The sequence below is a fragment of the Macaca fascicularis genome, chromosome 20 (assembly GCF_037993035.2).
Source record: "Macaca fascicularis isolate 582-1 chromosome 20, T2T-MFA8v1.1".
NCBI lineage: Eukaryota > Metazoa > Chordata > Mammalia > Primates > Cercopithecidae > Macaca > Macaca fascicularis.
The window spans coordinates 66,499,155-66,517,775 of record NC_088394.1 but is presented as its reverse complement, the minus strand read 5'-3'; positions in this window follow the sequence as shown (position 1 = coordinate 66,517,775).

Below are 18,621 nucleotides of genomic sequence, written 5' to 3'. Positions count from 1 at the left end.
AGCCTAAATATAAAATTCATACAATGTCAGCAAGATGTACCTGGGTTCAGAGTCTTTTTATAACGTAGCACAGTACTGTTTATTTGGGAATGAAGATAACATCCGACGAAGTAAAAGCATCCCACTGTCTGTCTTTTTCATGCAGCAGGGGCGGCCTGTAGACAAACACCAAGAGACAGGCACAGCTAATTTAAAAAATAAAATGCAAACTCCTGTGGCCCAGTTCAAATTGAGCCTGACAGTGAAGGTCACAGCAACTTTTCACTTTTGTTTAAAGATACTGCCTTGATCATTGCCGGATGTGAACAAAGACACAACAGCAAAGAAGAACCATTCTGAAGCGAGACCATCCTAATGTGCTCCTCCTCCACCTCCAAAAGCTTTCTTTTCTAGTTAAGAAAAAACATTGATAAATGACCAAATTCCTAACAGTTTGAAAAATGACAAATATAACATTCCCCCAAGTACGTCGCTAGCAAAAGTAACCAAAACGTTCCAAGCGCGACGGAATCACTGGTGTTTTGAAGGTTCTCCGTGTTTCATAATTTCTTGCAACTTTTCAAACTCTTCCATTTTGTTTCTGCTTTCCTTGTTTTTCATTCCTTTTTTTTTTTTTTTTTTGACAATTTTTCTAGTCCCACCAATCACGAGGAGTGGTAAAGCACTTGAGTTTTAAAAAATTGCTCAAACCAGTTGTAAGATTCATTGTCTGCAAAGAAAATGACTTTGGTCTCCAACATGTGTTTTCAATACAAATGCATCGCATAAAAAGTAAAAAGACCTCTTGTCTACTATGGCAATTCTCGCGGAGCCATTTTGGTCTTTATAGAAAGATCTCACTTATATCTTGGTAGAAAGGAAAATGTGAAACAAAGCAGACACTTCACCTTCCTCCGGCCTGTTTTATATTTCTCCCATGCTGTCTCCTAAAGACGCTAGCACTTGATAAAAGTTCAAGCCTTCTCAGTGCAGAACTCTGCTTGTCATTCCTTTGGAAGTGATTAAAGACATTAGCACAGCTTCACCATAAAAGCCTCAACAACAAGTGTCAGGGGCCCTTCCCCTCCACCCCCACTCACCGCTTTCTCCACCTTGCACCTTCCCAGCAAAAGTTCTATATGGCGAGGGGAGGTAATATTATCTTAATTTACTTTGTGTAGGTTCTATGATAGAAATAACACTACTTGTATATTTTTTTGCAAATTTCTTTTTTCTTTTTCTTTTTCTTTTTTTTTTTTTTTTTGAGACAGGATCAGCCAGACAGGAGTACAGTGTTGCAATCTTGGCTCATTGCAGCCTTGGCTTTCTGGGCTCAAGCAATTCACCCACCTCAGCCTCCTGAGTAGCTGAGACTACAGGCACGTGCCACCACAACTGACTGATTTTCTTGTATTTTTGTACAGATGGGCTTTTTCCATGTTGCCCAGGCTGGTCTTGAACTCCTGGGCTCAAGCGATCCACCCGCCTCGGTCTCCAAAATGCAGGGATTACAGGCATGAGCCACCATGCCCAGCATGTTTTTTGCAAATATTTCTAAAGAATTTCACTCTCAGAATCAAAATTGTCTGCGTAACCACTGAGTTTCTAGGTGATGGTTGCTTCCTGAGACAAGCTCTGAAGCCAGAGGAGAACAATGCTCTTTAATACAACCAAAAAAGATGCCAAGGAAATATGGGGAGGTTAGAGTCAGACGACTCTAGATTTTAATCCTAATTCTATTTCTGTGTACAAATTATTTGGTTCTCTGTACCTTCTTCCCTAAGCTTAAAAGAGGAGGCACTAATACCTGCTTACTAGAGTTTAGAGGAAATCATTCATATGGAAGTAAAATAGTCAAAATGCGCCATTTGTATTTGTCAAGAGGACTTTTGCAGTTGTCATGTCTCAAAATCTCTGGAAGCTCCTTTCCACATTTTGAAATTTATCTATAGTTAACTACCCACCTTCCCAAGGAAGAATCCAAGTTACATTTCCTAGCTACCCCTGTAATTTAGATTCTTCAGTTTCTTCAGGGAAAGAGACCAAGGGCTGAGCATTCATTTTGTGGGCACAGATCACTAGATGCCACATGGTTCTCAAACCAGTAGCCATGGCATCAGCTTTCTGACCACAGGAAAGGCTGCAGCTCCCATGGCTGGTCTATTCTGGGGCATGTTTCTAGGTCTCCGTCCTGGAAGCCCAACTTGGGCTTCTCACTGATTATAGGAGCTACCACATCCTTTAATAAATCCCCTGTGGTTTCAACTACCTAAAGTGAATTCTGTTGTCTGTAACTAAAAACCCCATCAACTACATATTTGAAAGTTCTTGGTTACATGCTTGACAAATAGTAAAAATCTATGTATGTTAACTTCTTCTCTGTCACCCCCAATGCTTATAATTCCATCCTCATTAGCCAGACGAGAGAGGTATAGAAAGATGTGACGAGGATGGTTGCTGTGACTCACGCCTATAATCCCAACACTTGAGAGGCTGAGGCAGGAGTATCCCCTGAGCCCAGGAGTTCAAGACCACCATAGGCAACACACAGTAAGACCCATCTCCACAAAAAAATTTTAAAAGTAGCCAGGTATGGTGGCACATGCCTGTTTGTCTCAGCTATTTGGGAGGCTGAGGTGGGAGGATCACTTGAGCCCAGGAGGTAGAGGTTGTAGAGAGCTGTGATCATGCCACTGCACTCCAGCTCGGTTGACAGAGTGAAACCCTATGCAATCAATCAATCAATCAATCAATGTAAAGAAAGTTACCTATACCAAAATCTCAACCCATTAGCCTGACGTGATACCTACACATCATACAACTTTAGAGTAAGTTATCTGCAGAAGATTCATGGTTCATACAACTGTAACAGATTAATTAGTAGAAGCATAGCCAGGTGTGGTGGCTCGCACCCGTAATCCCAGCACTTTGGGAGGCCGAGGCGGGCAGATCACAAGGTCAGGAGTTCGAGACCAGCCTGGCCGACATAGTGAAACGCTTTCTTTACTAAAAATACAAAAAATTAGCCAGGCTTGGTGGCGGGCGCCTGTAATCCCAGATATTCAAGAGGCTGAGGCAGGAGAATGGCTTGAACCCAGGAGGCAGAGGTTGCAGTGAGCCAAGATCGTGCCACTGCACTCCAGCCTGGGTGACAGAGCGAGACTCTATCTCAAAAAAAAAAAAAAAAAAAAATTAGTAGAAGCAGTCCCTAGAGGAATGGGGTATTGAAAGTGAAGATTTAATAGGTAGGCAGTGGGCATAAGGAGGAGGATCATAAACAATGGCCCCAGAAGGTAGACTCAGATGGAGGGTGATCCAGGAGGGATCAGGACTGAAGAGTGTGAACAGCAGGATGCCAAAAGGAAACACCCTTTCTTTTGCCTAAGACTGTGAGATGGCTTATAGAAACCAAAGCCATCCTTGTGTCCAAAGGGAGATAGTCTTCACACAGAGCAGAATACATAGAAGGGCAGTTTTCAATCTCAGAAAAAAATCCGAAAGGCAACAAAAGACATACGGTGATGGTGACCAGCTGCTTAAGTTCTGCTAAGCATCCTCTGAATTCTCAAGTTATTTTACATGGCCTTCTTTCCAACATGGATCATTTTCTATATCATACGATGGTCATGTTGCATATACCTTAGGAGTTCCACTATACCCTAATAATGCATGGAACTTTCCTGCCTTCTTTACGTCTTGCAAAGCATCTAACCAAGTGTATTGTGTATCGTATTGAGGAAGAGCTCGATAGATGCTCTGTGAAAGAATAAGTGCTGAAATGAAACAGGTTCTAATCCATCTTCTTACAGTCATGATTTTTTTACTAGTTACTGAATTCTGCTTAATATGCATACAGTCAGATTTTTCTGATAGTGAAATGATCATGCACTTTTCTCCATGCAATACAAGTACCCATCACTCCCACCTCTCCTCAAAACTTATGAACAATAATTGCAGCTTCAAGTCACAAACGCGGGGCTTTTTAAGTGATCTCACCTTGTACATTTGCCTTATCTAAGCTTTCCAAAAAATTTCCTTCTTTGGTGTGTGTTATATACCTGCCTCATAGATTATTGGCATGTTTACAATCCACTGCCAGAACTCGCAGCTCTGACTTCATGAATTTACACATAACTGATCTCAGCAAACACAGCGCAAGGTCTTCTTTCAGCTTCCAAGTCTGATTTCTATAGCCTCCTCCAGAATGGTTTCCCTATTAATGTAGTCAACATTAGTGTACTTGCCCTCAGAGCAATCCTTCATTCACTCAAGGAACATTCATTAACCACGTTGTGACAAGCACTATACTAAATGCCAAAGATACCATGATAAACACAGAGGTTAAGGTGGAACAAATATTCACAAAATACTTGGGGAAAATAAAATATGTGGACTGGGCCTGGTGGCTCACGCCTGTAATTCCAGCACTTTGGGAGGCTGAGGGAGGAGGATCACTTGTGGTCAGGAGTTTGGGACCAGCCTGGCCAACATGGTGAAACCCTGTCTCTACTAAAAATATAAAAATTAGCTGGGCATTGTGGCTGGCGCCTGTATTCCCAGCTACCTGGGAGGTTGAGGCATGAAAATTGCTTGAACCCAGGAGGTGGAGGTTGCAGTGAGTCAAGATCGCCCCACTGCACTCCAGCCTGGACAACAGAGCAAGACTCTGTCTCAATCAATCAATCAATTGATCAATAATAAAGAAAATAAAATAGGTGGACTTGACATAGCCTGGCAGGGGAGCAATTAGGCATCCCAGTAAAGTAATATTTGAATTGGTGTCATAAACTGGAAATGGCCATATACTCATTGCAGCTCCTCTCATTAAGAGGTGACAACAGTTTCCTTACCCCTTCATTTTGGGCTGGCCTCACAGCTTGTTTTGACTAATACAATCCATCAGAGGTAACCCGCTGTGAGTTCTGAGCCTTGTTCTTAAGGAACTTTGCAGCTTCTTCTCTCCTGCTGTTGGAACATCTCTGACATCATGACAACAAGCCCAGGCTAGCTTCTTTACGCACAAGAGATGACATGAAAGGTAGGCCTGGGCATCACACCTGTCACAGCTGAGGTCCCAGAAAAACGAGTCATCACAGTCAACACCAGAGGTGAGCGTCTTAGATAAACCCCACCAAAACTGTTGACCCACAGATTTGTGAGCAACTTTATGATTGTTGTTAGGGGATGGTTTCTTATGCGGCAAATGCTAACTGATGCAATTGGGATCTGAAAATAAGTTAAAAAAACAAAAGGCCTGGAATCTATGCAAATAGGCCATGCAGAGACATTAAGGCCCCCAAGAGAGTAACATCAGAGAAACTGGAAGACATGTATGGGAAGGGCTTGGGGCCGGTGTGGGGTGGGCATGAGGCACCTCCCTGAAGCCTGCACACCATGTGTTCATTGAGGAAGCTCTTCATACCCCAGTTTCCTGGAACGGAGACCCCTAACCTCTCAACTCTCTTATATCCTAGATAGTTTTTTGACTCTGTTCACAATTACACAGTTGCATCTTGTTTATTTTCTTCCTCCCACTCACTCCCAGTTCTGGGCCATTGGCACCATGTTCCATGTCCTGATTTGGGGTAAATTTGAATTGTCATGACTCAGAGAAGCATCCAGTCATCTGTTAAAGCATGCTACTGCTAGCTGGGTGTGGTGGCTCACGCCTGTAATCCCAACACTTTTGGAGGCTGAAGCAGGCAGATCACAAGGTCAGGAGATCAAGACCATCCTGGCTAAGATGGTGAAACCCCGTCTCTACCAAAAATACAAAAAAATCAGCCGGGTGTGGTGGAGGGCATTTGTAGTCCCAGCTGCTGGGGAGGCTGAGGCAGGAGAATGGTGTGAACCCGGGAGGCGGAGCTTGCAGTGAGCTGAGATCGCACCACTGCACTCCAGCCTGGGCAACAGAGCAAGACTCCGTCTCAAAAAAATAAAATAAATAAACAAATAAAAATAACTGCCCTAGGAATGGCTTTGAGAATCCTGTTCTCAACCTTAAAATGCACTTTTTTTGAGCCTCGGTCTCCTGGGCTCAGGCAATCCTCCCACCACAGCCTACCAAGTAGCTGGGACTACAGGCACACACCATCACGCCAGGCTAATTTTTTTTTTTTTTTTTTGAGACAGAGTTTTACCCTGTCACCCAGTCTAGAGTACAGTGGTGCAATCTCCGCTCACTGCAACCCCCATCTCCCAGGTTCAAGCGATTCTCCTGCCTCAGCCTCCCAAGTAGTTGGGATTACAGGAGCACACCACCACGCCCAGCTAAGTTTTGTATTTTTAGTGGAGATGGGGTTTCACCATGTTGCCCTGGTGGGTCATGAACTCTGCCCGCCTTGGCCTTCCAAAGTGCTGGGGTTACAGGTATGAGCCACCACCCCTGGAAGAATGCACTTTTCTCCAAGCAAGACAAATGCCCATCACTCCCACCTCTCCTCAAAACTCATGAAAAGTCCATCGCTTTTCAAAGAGTTTGGGCCTCAAACTATTTTTGTCTTTCTTCCTTCTCTCATTATTTACTCCAGGCACCAGAAAAAGAAGAGGAAAAAAAATGCATTCGTCTGTCTGGAATAGATTTGGTTCTTGGCGTTAATTCTTCCTTTAGTAATTATGTTCCAGTTGGGTTTCCCTCAGAAACAGGATTCGATTCAACAGCACGGGTGCAGGGAGTTGATTTGGGAGGTAAACACAGGAAGGACAAGTGAAGGAGTAGGAGAATGGCAGAAAATAATGGCCTGGTGAGCTGTTGATAGCTACGGGCATCCAGCGCTTCATCCTGCCGAGGCAGCTCTAAGGAAACCACATAGAAAAGTCTCGGTATTATCCCACCAAGGACTGGGGAACTGCAGTTCTTATCCCCCAACTCCCTTTATGTCCCTTCCTGCTTTGGGGTTGCCCGTGAGGGCATTCAATTTCTGGCACCTCACGTTGTCTTGTGCTTGGGCTGTGCTATGTCCCTGGCCCAGAGACATCCCATAGACTAAGAGACAGAGACCTTGGAGAGAGGCTATAGGCAGCCTGGAACTGCCCACTTCAACTACAGGTGAGCTGAGACGGGGGCCAGAGGGCTTTGGGATGAGGCATTTACTGCGTCTGCCATGACCCCATTTGCTGAAGACTCTCTCTGAGTCAACTCCAGTGTGAGATGCTTTGCGTGAGCTATCTCATGCAATGTTCAAACCAACACTTCGACATTATCATGAGCTCCATCTTACAGATGAGGAAACTGGGTCTCTGGCCCAAGTAAGTGGGGTACAGCCAGATCCTGAGCTCGGTTCTGCTTCACTCACCCATGGACCTAGGTATCACATAGCTTACTAAGGTGGATCGCTCACCAATTGCAAAGCCGACGCTCCCCAGCATCACGGGAACCACAAAAGGACCGCAGAGGTGACCTTTGCTTGGAGTCAATCACAATCGCATACAAAGCCAAGGTGGGGTTTCTCCCCAATATTTCAGGCTTGGTGCTTCTTAGTTTGACGACTGACAATAACAGGCTTAAAGACCAGTGTTTTCTTCTCTTTAGTACTAATCCTCATGGTACTTAATACTTTGCAGTTGTGATAGTTAATAAGCATGTTTAATAGGAAAGTATAGTGGACACCTATCATTTTTCTGGGCATCTGATACACCCATTCTCCCTCCCAAATGCACTCTGATCTCCGAAGATAATTGTATCCCCTCCATTGGTTAGGCTTGCTGAGAAGGTGGGTTTAGGTGCCTCACTGTCATTTGAGAATTGGCAGCGTTTTGGTCCTTCCCAGAGGTGGGCCTGTGGCCTAAGCTTGACCAAGCCAATGTCCTCTCAAAGGACTTTGCATCTTGAACACAAGAACAGTGAGAACATGGTGAGTCTTTCATCAGAGCAGCAACGAGGTCCGGCCAGACAGGCCATTCTCCCTAGCATTGGGTGCCAGGCTTCCTTCTTCATACCTCCAGCCCTCGGAGCTCCCTTCTCCTGCCCCTCCCTAAACCTGGTCTTCTTGTCTCTGGTTGATGCTTTTTGTTCTTCTTTTCCTCCCAATAAATCCCCTTTTGTTAAAAAGCCCAGAGTTCGTTTTGACATGTGTAACAAAGAGCCATAACCAATACAGACAATAGAAAACCTGATGGTGAAATCTACAGCATCCACATCACCCTCTGAAGTCAAGATTTAAACAATGCAGCCAGGTGGGGTGGCTCACGCCTGTAATCCCAGTACTTTGGGAGGCCAATGCAGGCCCCTGAGGTCAGGAGTTCAAGACCAGCGTGGCCAACAGGACAAAACCCCGTCTCTACCAAAAATACAAAACAATTAACTGAGCGTGGTGGCTTGTGCCTATAATCCCAGCTATTTGGTAGGCTGAGGGAGGTGAATTGCTTGAATCTGGGAGGCAGAGGTTGCAGTGAAACAAGATCACACCACTGCACTCCAGCCTGGGAAACAGAGCAGGATTCCGTCTCAAAAAAAAAAAAAAAAAAAAAAGATTTAAACAATGCAAGAGTTGCTGAGTGGCATTCCCACAGTTTCCCTCTGTCCGCCTCTGAAAGTATGCAAAACTCACCTGGCCTTAAGGGCAACTCCTTAGATACTGCAAAAAAACCTAAGCATATTAACTGAAATTTTTTCACTTAAATGTAAAGGCTATCCCAGTGCAAATAGTACTAAGTGTACACTGAAGTGTTTCTTTCTTTCTTTCTTTTTTTAATGAGCAGCTTTTCCTTCTTGCCCTGCCATATTGCCAAGCTCCATATTTTTATTTCAATACTCTGCATGATCAATTTATAATCTAAAGGCTTTAAAGCAGCTATTGATCTGCTTTTTAAAATCGCATTTTTATTCTTCCTCATGATTTCATAATCTTCTTTATACCATTTCCTTGCCTTGGAACTTGTCCCCTTCAAAACTGGTAAATGTTGTCCTGTTCAATTTAAATTAGGACGAAAGGGTCCAGTGTTCCGGCGGGATTTGTCCAGGTCACTGTTCTTTAAGAATATGTCACGTTAACCTCCCCAGTAGCTAGTCATGTTTACAACACTCTTTTAAAAACCTTATCCTGGGCAAGGTACACATAAATTGTACAGCTTTGGAAACACAGTTGGGAGCGGAGCTGCAAATTCATGGTAGAGCGACCTACAGGGTGTTTTAGAAAAGACAGCATTTTAAATACGACTCATGAATAAGCAAACAGCCCCGACCACCCAAATCAACTTGAAGAGTAAACACAGAGGGAATGTTTAGCTAAATTTTAGATGCCATTTGATGAAGGAAAAGGGCTAAAACTTATCAGCTGAGAATGAATTATGTCAATACCACAAACGCTAAGCAACTGCAGAGAACTGTCTTCAAGCAAAAGTTACGCAGGCAAAAGGCTAACTGTTTATGCACCACAGATAAAATACACTCCACTACAAAGGGATTGCCCATGCAAAAGAGAGCTGGAGAAATGCTTTAGAAAATGCAGGATATACATACATAACTTATTTGTGTATTTGCATGACTATATTTAAGGATTATCATGGGAAAGAAATAGGCGCTTACATATATACTGGGACAGAAAAAAAAAAATTAGGCAGCTTTTAACTTGTTTCTATCTGTAAGTTCTGGTATGTGACCTAGTGAAGCCCACTACCTCAATATAAGCTGTGGAGATAACAGTATTCAAGATGTATAAGATTTAGAGAGAAACCAAAAGGAACTTCATAATATTTAACCAGGCTTCCTGTTTATTTAGAGGGAGGTGGCCGGGCGCGGTGGCTCAAGCCTGTAATCCCAGCACTTTGGGAGGCCGAGACGGGCGGATCACGAGGTCAGGAGATCGAGACCATCCTGGCCGACACGGTGAAACCCCGTCTCTACTAAAAAATACAAAAAACTAGCCGGGCGAGGAGGCGGGCGCCTGTAGTCCCAGCTACTCGGGAGGCTGAGGCAGGAGAATGGCGTCAACTCGGGAGGCGGAGCTTGCAGTGAGCTGAGATCCGGCCACTGCACTCCAGCCTGGGTGACAGAGCAAGACTCCGTCTCAAAAAATAAAATAAAATAAAATAAAAATAAAAATAGAGGGAGGTAGCATTCTCTTGCTTTAGCAAGTTTCTTACAGACAGGGATTAAGTCTCTTACATGTGGAATCTTGGGGCCCTAGGACAAAGATTGGAACAAAGCAGTTGCTCAATAAACATTCATTTCATTCAGTCCAATTCTCCTGTATCTTCTCTCAGTGTCAAGCCTGTAACTGGGAATAAAGTAGTTTAATAAAGCTTCTTGAATCTCTAGAAAATAAAACATTTGACTCTATTGAGCTATTTTTGAATACAGAGTATACATAGGAAGGTCAAAATTTCATCGTTTCCATCTCCCTCACTAGAAACCTAGTTATATGTCATCTTTAGGGACACAGAAAGATAGGTCCCTCATAATCAATGTATATACAATCGAGGTTTGCTGTTTGCATTTTGTGCAATTCAGGGACCTTGAGAGAATCTCGAGGTTCTGGGCATTGGACAAGCCATCCAAGTTATGTATTCCATCTCAACTAGCAAGCCGAAGGCAATGGCAGTAACAAAGCATTGCCTCCAGCCAACCCTGGGAATCCCGAACCGTCCCTCCCCACAGTGTCACGTGCCATGCATCTGTTCAGTCCTACGAGAGCAGACAAGCTTCAAGGAGAGAGAAACCAAAACGAGGGCAGAAGGAGGAAAAAACCAAGCAGCTTCACACTAGTCCACGTCAACGCTCAAAATAATCCCCTTTTTTTTAAGGAACTGAGGAATAGCCAGACAAGCGCCCATTATTCTTTCTGTATTGCTTGGACAAGACTTGACTAGGAAAATGGCATTTGCCATTTGAGAGCACACTCCTCTGCCTTTTCTTTGCTCAAAAAGTCACTCAGAGGAAAGTACATTCTGAGCTCTAGTCCCCAGTTCAAATTAAGTTCAAAGTCATTTCAGGACTGTGGAAGTGTTGAAGTTTGTTATGGGACCTGGCGGGCAGCACCTGCTCTCCCTGTATTAGCTAGATCTGAGCACGAACATCAGCAGGTATCAGGCAGCAACTCAGGCGTGGGTGGAAGAAAGATACATAAATACCTCCCTGCTTTCTTCTTAAAACCTTTCCTTACATTTAGATCACCACAAAACCAACAATGATGCAACGGGCAGTTGTGTGTTTTTTTTTAATCTGAATCATGTTTTGCATTGACTCAACAATTCACAAATCAATACCACTGCTAGACTCTCATGACCATATCATACGTACCGGGGGCTGTAGATTGCAACAAAGCCGTGTAACAGAGACTTTCCTGGGTCAAACAGATGAGAATGGGTATCCCAAATCAATAGTGTTTACGAGTTGTAATTGTTTACTTATTGACACAAATTTACATACAGCTACTTAGTGGGTTGAGTTTGGCACAGCACATGGTGCTCAATTACACTGGATTTTAGCCCTCATGTCGCATCCGGACTGGAAAGCAAGCAATGCTGGAAAGTTGTGCACCAGGAATGAGCAGCCTATTAAGATCTGAAAAGCTGTCATCCACACTGAAAGGACTTGCGTCAGCCACTGAGGATATATTTTAAACCGCCTGTCCGCAAGAAAACTTTAATAACGCAGCCTTGCTCTAATGTCTTGTGAGAGGAGAGGCAATTTTACTTCTTCTATTAACCCAACGTGATTACAATGGCTTATTTCATGGAATATTAAGTTCAAATTTTGCTCCCTGGGAGGACAATAAAAAAGAGAGGAGAGAGAGAGAGAGAAAGAGAGAGAGAGAGCGAGCGCTTATGACTTTACCCGAAATAGCCACAGGACCACAGCCCCTTGGTGCTTTGAATGCATCCAAGCAGTCATCTCCCATAATTCGCTAATGGTGAAATAAATTAGTGACCAAATAATAACCTGAAAAGATGACATCAAGATGGAAAGCAAATGTTTATCTTTTGCAAAGGACAGCATAACAAAGCTTATGGCAGTCTCTCATCAATCCCTCTTAAAAAAAAAAAAAAATCAAGTTCCTATTAGATACCTCTGGTGGTAGTTGTTTCATAGTGAGACCATAGTTAGACTTGCTAACAAAATAAATAATCACCTTGAAAAGCAACAAGCAGACACAGAGCCACCTGAACTATATAGATGCTTATGGAAATGAAACTGGGCTTCCTCTTAATAATTCCCAATGAGACATCCTCCCTGAATATTATTTTGAAGAGTAATTGTACTGATGAAAAATGGCAGGTTCACCATAATGAAGGTCACCAAGTATTTTTTATAGGTCTAACTGTAAGACTGTACACCTAGTTTGCAATCAATATTCACATTTTGAATTGTAAGTGAATGATTCGTTGGAATGTGAACCCTAATTAGTGACCCAATAATCTCAAAAGCCATAGGCATTCTTCACTTGATTCCCAAAAGCCATGACCAACACTTATTCTGAATGGCTTTCATTCTCCAATATGGCTGCTGTCCTCCAATCACTCTCCATATAAAAGAGAGAACATCCTTTATTATTATTATTTTTTTTTGAGACAATCTCATTTTGTTGCCCAGGCTGGAGTAAAATGGTGTGATCTTGGCTCACTGCAGCCTCCACCTCCCAGGCTCTTAGCCTCCCCAGTAGCCAGGATTACAGGTGCCTGCCGCCATGCTCAGTTAATTTTGTTATTTTTTTATTATTATTATTTCTAGTAGACACGGGGCTTCACCATGTTGGCCAAGCTGGTCTCGAACTCCTGGCCTCAGGTGACCAGCCTGCCTCAGCCTCCTAAATTGCTGGGATTACAGGCATGAGCCACTGCCAGGCCAGGAGATCTTTTCTTAATATCAGGAGACAAAGTTCATTTTCCTTGGTTCTGCATGTCCTCTGAATAGTACATGAATAGCTGGACAGTTATCTTTAAAAAACTTAATTCACACCTTTCATGGTATGAAACTCTCTCTCCATCTGGGGCTTCCATAAACAAGGTTAATTTCATGGAATGGAAACCATAACTTGGTTAGCTACTCTGGTGGTAGTGGTGGGTGGTGGTGGGTGATGGTTGTGGGTGATGGTGGATGGTGGTGGGTGGTGGGTGGTGGTGAGTGGTGGTGGGTGGTGGTGATGGTGGTGGTGGTGGGTGGTGTGGTGGTGGTGGGTGGAGGTAGTGGTGGTAATGGTGGTGGTGGATGGTGGTGGGTGGTGGTGGTGGGTGGTGGTGGTGGTGGTGGTGGATGGTGGTGGGTGGTGGGTGGTGGTGGGTGGTGGTAGTGGTACTGGTGGGTGGTGGGTGGTGGTAGTGGTGGTGGGTGGTGGGTGGTGGTAGTGGTGGTGGTGGTGGTGGTGGATGGTGGTGGATGGCGGTGGATGGTGGTAGTGGTGGTAGTGGATGGTGGTGGATGGTGGTGGGTGGTGGTAGTGATGGTGGTGGATGGTGGTGGCTGGTGGGTGGTGGTGGTGGATGGTGGTGGGTGGTGGTAGTGAGTGGTAGTGGTGGGTGGTGGTAGTGGTGGTGGTAGATGGTGGTGGATGGTGATGGATGGTGGTGGATGGTGGTAGTGGTGGTGGTGGATGGTGGTGGGTGGTGGCATTGGTGGTGGTGGATGGTGGTAGTGGTGGGTGGTGGGTAGTGATGGATGGTGGTGGATGGTGGTGGGTGGTAGCGGGTGGCGGGTGGTGGTGGGTGGTGGTGGGTGGTGGTGGTGGGTGGTGGTGGGTGGTGGGTGGTGGTGGTGGTGGTAACCAAATTAGCCAGGTCTGCAGCAGCAAATCTTATCTGAAAAGCAACGAGTTCATCAACTACAAAACAAGACTCTTAGATCCATGGAAAACACAAATAGAGAAAATCCTCCCACTCATTTTATATGTGTTTCTTTATCCTAAGTGGCATATTAAGCTAAAACGAAGTATAGTGAGCTCACACCAATGGCTCAGAAATGACACATTCCCTTATGGATGTGATTTATCACTGTTTTTACTTTTTACAGCGAAAAAAAAAAAAAACGCGTTTACCTTTAACATTTTTATTTGAGAAATGCAAATGGTAGATGGCATCATAACCATAAGCCAACAAACCTAAGGAATGTTGAAAGTTAAACATACACGGAAATTGTGCTATGACTCTTTAGAAAGGAAAAAAATTGCATATGAATCAAATAATGCTGATTTTCACTCTCTCTTTAGAGGAGTTCCCCGTTTGTGGCTCACGTGACAAAATAATCTGATAAGAGGAGCAAGGCTAAATGGCAAACGGCAAACATCCCCACCTGATGTATTTCCCTAGCCCTGACCTTCAGATAAAAATCGTACAGAAATCTGCAAAAGCTCCAAATATGCAGCACTGCATGCCTCCAACATTTTCAGACACAACAGTCAGGAAGGGGAAAAAAATTAAAAAGAAAAAAAAAAAAGAAACAAAGGTATTGCTACTGAAAACAGCCTTTTCTCTTCAATATCTCGGGATTAGGGTCAGATGAATGCAATAGCTGCCTACGCCATTTCTTCCTCTGTCTGTGAACATTCATATACAGGCACATATGTAATCTACATATGTGTGTGTCTATCATTTTTATGTGTATGTGTACCCAGTATCAAGTGTGTGGGGAGTTCACATAAGATATATTATATACATACTGTGTGCATATTTAGGAAGAAAAAAGACTTCAAACGGTAAAAATTTATTGCACTGTGAAATTAGCTAAAATTATGACAACTGTAAGAAAAAAAATTATACGGGCAAAATTTGGGTCTGGTGGAAGAATTCTTTGATGTCTGGATTCCAATTTAACCCCCGACTGAGTTCTAAGAATCAAATGAACAAAGTATATCATACACCCCAAGTCTGCCTGTCAGCACTAGTCATCATTTTTTATTTTATTCTTTCCAGCTGCATGTATTTACAAGACTCTGTTCTGACATTTCCTCCCCTCTGAATGTACACACTCACTGCTACGGGCAGTTGCCAAATACATTTGTAAAACAGTTCAACCCTCTGTTTGTTTATTCATTATGCCTCTCTATCAGTCTCGATAAATATGTATCACCCTAATTTTTTACATTTGCTATTACATCAAATCTTTGTATATTTGACTCACCTGTTTGTGTTTGAATATACACCACCCACGTTTAAAAAGTATCTCAATTACACACGGAAAAGAAAACTGAATATTCACCTACAAAAATTCACATATATCCTGCCTTACTGTTTAGGGTGGATTAAAGAATTTTTTTAAAGATGAGGATTACAATGATATAGATTTCAAAACATCCCTGGGCATACAAATACTATGTTATTCCTATTGTGATCTGTAATAGCAATGGCATATAACTCTGAACATATCCACAAATGGGTATTTTATATACATACAGTTGGCAACAGAGGCAGCTGTATATTCACCACACTGAAGAACAGTGAAATCTCAACTGCCAGTATATGCTGCATACAGAAAGAACTTTTCCCGGGTATATGGCTGTTAAGTGAGCTAAGACTCCGAATACATTAAGGCAGTTATAAATGTTTAAAATGTTAATAATAAATCTAGGTTGTTTAAGGAGGACTTCCAAATAACATAAAATATTTAGTTTCCCCCACCCAACCCATAAAAAGATAAGATTTATCACAAAATGTTTGAGGAATAATCAGCCATTTTTGGCTAATATATTTTAATATTTATACACATGACACATGCTGAATATAAATGATACATCGTGATTTCCCATAGTGTATGGAATTTATACAATTAACTGCAAGATCCAATGGCTTCAAGGCACGTAAGGTGCAAACACAGTTACAAGGTTTTGCTGATTATTGTTATAAATCTTATCAAGCATAAAGGTATTAAAGTATATTCTGTTTACACCATTCATTCTAAAATACAGCATATAAAAATATTATTATTTCTTATTAAAAGATTTATATTTTTCTGGCTTTTTTCTTTTATGAGGTAAATTTATTTACCAGTATTCAAAAAATACTTTCTATTTTTCCACTTCCAAATATGTGTTTGAAATATACCCTGAGATTCAATATCAATTTTCTAGTTATTTCTCAAGGGTTATATTTGTTCATAATAATAGCAGCAAACATTCTGGCATTATTCATTTGGTTTCTCCAAAGTGCTTAAATTTAAAAAGAATCAAATAACAAAAGCATGATGAACCGGATTGCTTATTTTACACACATCTGATAGCCAGATACATATGTATGCTGTTATGCATGTATATTTCTGGCACACCATTAATCATCAATGACAAAATCATGTTATCAATCCACCTACACCAAACATTAAATATTTTAATACTCATATAAATGGCATCAAAAATATACACATGATTTTGCTTTTTAAATTAAGAGACTTTGGTCCTTAATGGAGATATTTTTCACTGGGCCTTTCCATTCCTTCTTAGCCATAGTAATATTTAAATATACGTGTACATAAAAATCTGCAATAAATTGTACAACACGCCCCCAAACCATCCAGTGTCTGAATTTTTTAAAAGGAGCTAAAGCCACAGCGTATGAAATGTGAAATGGAAACATCCCAGTCTCTGCATGCGTGATCCTGGGGTTGTCCACCCGTTAGTAAAGAGGAACTGAATTCTGCATCTGTTTATCAAATCAGCTTTATGTTTCTGGAATGAGTTCCTGCTGCTGAGCCTGAATTTGTAGACAGTCATGAAAAAAATATCCTCTAAGACTGATCTAGCTCAAAACCAAACCTCTGGACAGACACGTAAGTTTTATCACACCCATGTACACCTAGGCAGCTAAAGGATATGTTAACATGATGAACATCTGTATGCATGCAGAGACAGGCTAATAGATTTAATACATTTACTGTATTCAGGCCATACACATATTAAATGTCATGCCTAGGTGTCAGTGATAAGATCCACATATGGGGCATATGTGTATATGTTTGTGTCCTATCAGTAATATATATTAATTTGTATGTTTACATTAGCTAAAGTACATTGTCACTTTTCTCTTTTGCTTTTTGCTAAAATAAGTCTGGAAATCAAAAGGAAGGAAATACTTGAGTATAGAAAGAGTTCCTTTTATCAACTCCCCAGTCGGATATGTGGGGTAGGAATTCATTAACATGAGCTTTTTTTCCCTACTCATTTGTTAAAACCAGAATGCTGGAAAGAACTAGAAAGGACTGCATTTCTCTTACTTTTCTTAACCATGTAAAACAACCCCCTAGAAGAGGTCCAGAATGAGCTTTGTTTCTTGTTTCAAATGGGTCTAATGTCCTTTCTCTGCCACCCTCACACACAGACACAAAACCCACCATGTGGGTTCACGGTCCATGTCTGGCTCCCATGCAGAGTTGTACATTTGCAAACACATCTTAAATATTGTGAAGCTAATTTGGACTTACTAAAACATCTATGATACGAGTGAGAAATCATGCTAAATACGAGCCCTGGTAACTTTATTTTTAATGATGACTTTCAAAAAAAAAAAAAAAACAACAAGGTAAGGGAGAGAGATCAGCAGGGTGAATGTAAAAATTGTTAATCTTAAATTTCTACAAACCCAAGTGTCAGAGTAAGCATGTATGGTGCATCAAGCATAACAAAAAGAAACGAGGTGGTTGGGTTCGGGGGGTTGTGGGGGGGGGTGTCCCAGGCACTTGCTTCCTTGAATCCCTCTGAATACATTTCACAATTCATCAGTTTTTGTCTTTCCTGCCACGAATGAGGACAATCAGACCAGACACCCATTAGATTTTTCATGCAATTTTTTTTTCTTGTTCATGACATGTTGGCAGGGAGGATGGCAATTCTGAAATCTTACCAAATGAGAAAAATGTCAGAAGCTGAACTGACAGCTAGTGGTTACTATGGTGATTGGTGATATTGAAAAAATAAAATAAAATAAGACTCAGTTAATTCAAAAGGAATCAAGTTGGGTATTTTTAAGCCAGTTGATACAGATGAAAACTTAATCCTGATATTGGGACATTATCTTTTTGAGCTAACAGCCAAACACACCATTTAGCTTAAATAATAACTAAATACACAGCTCATAATCTTGTGATTAAAAATAATAGAAAGAAACAGTATTGATAAATGGAAGTCAAATATTATTACCAAATGACTATCAGGGAAATATAGATTATATTCAGTGGAAAGAGGATTTTGTTCGAAGGAAAATAATTAAAGTTTCAGCAAAATATTTTTAAAAAGAGAACATGGAAGCCTCACAGATAAAAAGGATTCTTCAGGGACAACACAGATTCTATTAAAACAAAGACACACACAAACATGGTGATTTCATCTTCAAAGTCCAACTCCCCCCAAAGAAGAAAATCCATTTCAATTCTAATTGTTAATATATCCAATCTCTTTATTTTAAAAAGATATTTAACAGAGAAAGCTTCATCATGACATTTTTAGAAATATATATACATATATGTCTTCTCCATACCATCATTTCTCTTTTTGGTTGAAACGCAGTGTAATATTCTGACTACTCAAAGTGAGGGGCCCTCACTTTATACTAAGCAAAATAATAGTAATAATAATAAAGTACATATTGGTACCTTTTTCTAACATCAGGCAATGACAACTCTTGCTGGTTCAATCGATTAGTGCTATTATTTTTAGGTTTAAGGGGTTTAAATGAAGGAAACAGAATATAATGAAAATCATATTTATAATTCACCAAAAATTATGC